Source organism: Cicer arietinum, chromosome 6 (assembly GCF_000331145.2).
Source record: "Cicer arietinum cultivar CDC Frontier isolate Library 1 chromosome 6, Cicar.CDCFrontier_v2.0, whole genome shotgun sequence".
In the NCBI taxonomy this organism is placed as follows: Eukaryota; Viridiplantae; Streptophyta; class Magnoliopsida; order Fabales; family Fabaceae; genus Cicer; species Cicer arietinum.
The window spans coordinates 64,544,013-64,548,718 of record NC_021165.2 but is presented as its reverse complement, the minus strand read 5'-3'; the positions used below and the strand labels follow the sequence as shown (position 1 = coordinate 64,548,718).

At 32.3% G+C, this 4,706-nt stretch overlaps 1 long non-coding RNA gene across 1 annotated transcript; it reads left to right on the top strand.

The window, feature by feature from the left end:
- The first annotated feature begins 577 nt into the window (after positions 1-577).
- On the top strand, positions 578-3,610 carry LOC101507108 (uncharacterized). Its single transcript, XR_190037.4, has 4 exons — positions 578-1,272; positions 1,532-1,615; positions 2,450-2,511; positions 3,391-3,610. It is a non-coding gene; the product is annotated as an uncharacterized lncRNA (long non-coding RNA).
- The last annotated feature ends 1,096 nt before the right edge of the window (positions 3,611-4,706 follow it).

Below are 4,706 nucleotides of genomic sequence, written 5' to 3'. Positions count from 1 at the left end.
AAAAAAAATAATGAAAAAGTTATTTTTATAACAATTTTCGCATTAGTCTTTCCATCATTAATGTGTCCGTAACGTTGGTGCTTTCATTGCTATAGCTAATGAAGAGTAGTACAACAATAAATAAGTACAAAACAATGTTATCAATTGAGAATTTCAAAAATTATATTTGACAACATAGATAAAAGAGGGTGTGTTAGGAGTTTAAAAGTGATCTTGTAACGCAAGTTTTTATGGCATCCTGACACTTGGATCGTTTCGTTGATTTCATCTTGATTTTTCTTTGTAATCAATTTCATATCAAGTGCATATTGTGTGTATGCAAGGTACTAAATTAATGGGTTTGTCAATCCATTACCAATAGCAAAACCCTATTATTGTATTGAGGTCAGTCAAATCAATGAACAAAAACATGCAATACAAAAAATAATAATCATTTATATTAATAAGCAAGAGTTTAAATTATTTTGTTGAGAATCACGAATTTTAATAGGATGCAACAAAGATCATATATAATTCTAAATTGTTTCCTACAACATCAATTGTAGTTGCAAAATAAAGATTTTAAGAATTTTTATGATGGTTAAGTAATAGCAATCACGCACTACAAAAAAAATTATCTATTGTGACACTCATCTTTAAATGTTTTTAAGAAAACAAACTCACCTCACCCTTGTTTCTTTTTTATTTAACTTCTCATTTCCCCAAATCAAAATCTGTATGCTTTTCATTTTTATCCAAATTAAAATCTCTTCTACTTCTACCATTGTTTCACTCCTATCATAGACTCCTATCATAGAATCCCAATCAAACTCCTATCATAGAATCCCAATCAAACCCTAATCGAGCAATAGAACCCTAGCCATGTCGATTAGAAAATTACAGTGAGCTTGCATGCGGTAGTATGAACAGTGGAGCTCACGAAGCTGCACTTGATTCGTGGATAGTGCAATCACCGGAAGAGGAAGCGAACACATCGGCGTGACGAGGGTTCCAAACGGAGGAATATACACAGTAAGCGTTTTCTTTGAAAGTGCGAACGGAAATGGGACGATCGAGAGTTTATAATTTGACGGTGTCATCCCATGAACCGGAGAGGAAAGAGTCACGACAAACGGGGTTAAACGATGGCGACGGCTATGGGGTTTTCGTAGAATGGACTAAACTTGACGGAGTAACCGTTGAATGGGGTTTTGAAAACCGGCATCATTTTGAGAATCGGAGTTTGGTCAGGTGAAACAGTGAGTATTAGATGTTTGATGTTATGCGCCTGAGGTTGGTTCTCTTTGATTTGTCATATGTTTGTCAATAAGGTGTTTAAGGATTGATATGAACATGAAATTAGCGAAAAGGATGTTAAAAATTTGATATGAATATGAATGGTTTCTCCTTCTTACAACATCAATCTCAACCTCAAACTAACAACATCCATGATTAGGCACTTGTCATATCATATTGTATTAGACCTTTTTACTTTGTTTCATTGGGTGGAAAAACATGCCCAGTTTTGAAGTTTGCTTATTGAATACTGCAGGGAAGATGCATAAGGAAAGATGGGGCAACTAAAGTCACTACAAAGTTTGAGCTGAAGCCACCGCCATATCTGCTAAGATCTAAAGTTTGTCAAATACTCTGTTTACCTGTTAGAGTTAATTGAATTTCAATTAATCTAAATTTGTCATGGGGGAGTTGGGGACCTATGCTTATGAAACATAGAAATGGGGCTGTCTGTATTTTCAAATTTGAATGTTTGCAAAATTTTGGCATGTAAGCTTTCATCAATTGAGAAAGTTAAAAATTAAAGCATTGAAGAACTCAAGCATCTCAATTAGAGTCATTGTAAGGGCAAAGGCTTGTAACTTAACAAACATAAAATGACCTTACTGGTTTTAGTAGAAACTGAAGAAACAGAAGAAACTGAAAAAACTTAACAAGCATCACCATTGTTCTTTTGGAGCATACTGAAGAAACTGTTTTTTAACACGATTTCTGGATGCTGACTTGCCATCTATCCGTGTTAATTCTTTAGGAATAAGCATATAGAAGGGAGAGAGAAGGATCTGGGGGAGTTAGTCAAGAATTGAGTAAGCTAAAAAGGTTCGGTTATCAATGTAGTGACAGAGTTTGAGACATAGTAATCATATAAAAGATGGTAAGAGCAGTAACTGATAATGGAATCTGTAGCAGAAAGAAATCATCAAGAGTCACCACAGATTTGTAGGAGTTCGTCAAAGACCATCAGGAAGATGGGTGAGTAGTGGCATCTTTTTCCTGTGTCAAAATTATCAGATCTTTAAATCTGACTGCATGCTGAGTTGTCCCATTGTAATATAGATACACCTATGTGGTGGCACTGAGAGCACTCTTTTTCTAATGATTCATATATTTCTCACATTATGCTTTCCTACGTTCTACAAATATTCACATTATGCTTGGCAAGTTATGTCTGTAGATCAAGTGCTGAAGCAGATACTGCCTAATGGAGTAGAAGTGCCTTCATCTTTTGAAACAATAGTTAAGTATTTTGAAGTTATATAATCGTGGTGCTAGTTCAACTTTCAAGATGGAAAACACTGAACCCTTTTCTTTTGAGGATGTAAATGAATTTGGGTCAGATTGAAATTTTTTTCTTGGTGCACTTAAAGCAAAACTTTTTGATGGAAAAGAAGAGAAGTTTTTTTCATTTCCTTTTCATAATTCTGTTCCTGTTGTTCAATCAAACATGAACCAAGAGTAAATAGTGCATTTAACCATATATAATTTCTCTGAGTTAGTTACATTAGTGTGAGTTACTGAGTATAAACTTGGTATTTTGCTTATACATTACTCTGAATTACTGAGTATAAACCTTCTAAATCTTGGGCTTGTTCTGTTTGAGGCCTAATAGAGGATCCCCCTCTTGTTCAGCCTTCTTCTTCCTATTCTCTTGTTCACTCCTCTGCTCTATATTCGGTGTCCTGTTAGTGGTGTAGTTCATAATGAGTCTCTTGCTATATTAGATTCTATCCAATTTGGTTGGAATAGTTCAATGTGTACTGAAATAGATGAACTACATATCTGATATTAGCTTTATTAGCTTTTGTATTTATCTGCATACAATAATACATATAATAATTTAGTTTTATTAGCTTTTGAATTTATCTGATATTTTTTATATTACAGTTCAAACAACACTTAAAATGCTAATTTTCCTTGTTCTCTATTATTCTTCTGTTGATACAACAGTGTGCGATGAACTACTGTTAGGCTAAATTAAGAAAAACACCACTGCCATTTTATTGTTCATTAATACTGATTCCTTCAGAGAAAAGTAGTGAGCTTTTCAATTTTGTTCACCATTGAATCTGTATGTTCAGCCATTGATTATGAACTCACATATGTCCTACTTTACAGGTCAAATTTCCCACTTGAACCTACATGATGAATTGCTTCTCTTCAAAGATGTTTATTGCGAAGGTTATTTATGATGTATGTATGATACTTTAAGTATTTGAGCTTGAGTTTTATCTCCTTATTCCCAATAAAGAGCCGCCTCTGTATATTTACTGCTACTTGGTGCACTAGTCTTGTTTAATCACTAATACTAGATACAACGATGCTTTGATAGTCTTCACTGAACTGTGTCTTTTTAATCACTTTTAGTTTGGAACATTCAGCATTTTCCCATCTTCTGTTTAGGGATATAAATGTATATCCAATTTGGTTGGAATAGTTCAATGTGTACTGAAATAGATGAACTACATATCTGATATTAGCTTTATTAGCTTTTGTATTTATCTGCATACAATAATACATATAATAATTTAGTTTTATTAGCTTTTGAATTTATCTGATATTTTTTATATTACAGTTCAAACAACACTTAAAATGCTAATTTTCCTTGTTCTCTATTATTCTTCTGTTGATACAACAGTGTGCGATGAACTACTGTTAGGCTAAATTAAGAAAAACACCACTGCCATTTCATTAAGCAACAAAAAGTCAAAATTCAGATAAATCACTTGCAGCAAGATGAAATACATTAATAACATGGCCATTCCTAAGCAGTGTGACCACAGAAACACAATAATTTTGAAGTGTCTCATTAAAATTAAGTGTTGTAGTTGACTGGTTCTAGTCAGGTAGCCAACTTACACTTTTGGTTGGATTTGGATCCTGTATTCCATTATTTACTTTTTAAATTCATAACCAAAACTTTTTGCAGTATTTATCAAATATTTTGTTTAGGAAGATGATTATTGTTCTTTATGAAATTAGTTTGCAGTTTATCACGATAAATATTAAGAAATTCATTCTATCTTATGTTGAAAGTTTATCGAATCTTTTAGAGTAAAATAACTATTTATTATGTTTTAATAAAATTAGTAAAATTAATTTATATTTTACTGTATGTTTCAATGACATTAGTTAATAAAAATAAATTAGAAATTTAAATTTAATTTACTGGTATTAATAATTTAGAATTACAATTAGTAGGGAGATAAAATAAAATAAATTTAATTTAATAAATAATTATAGGTTTTAGTGACAGACAATGTCGTAGGAATAGATCAATATTTTATTTATATTTATCTTATGTTTAGTGACAGTCATTATTGTAGGTAGAAATCAAAAACATGTAGGGACAATCCTCAGAACATTTAGTGACAGTCCTCAAGGTGTAGCAGGACGCCCCTTAAATTTGACACCAAATTTGAGTGTCACTCAAA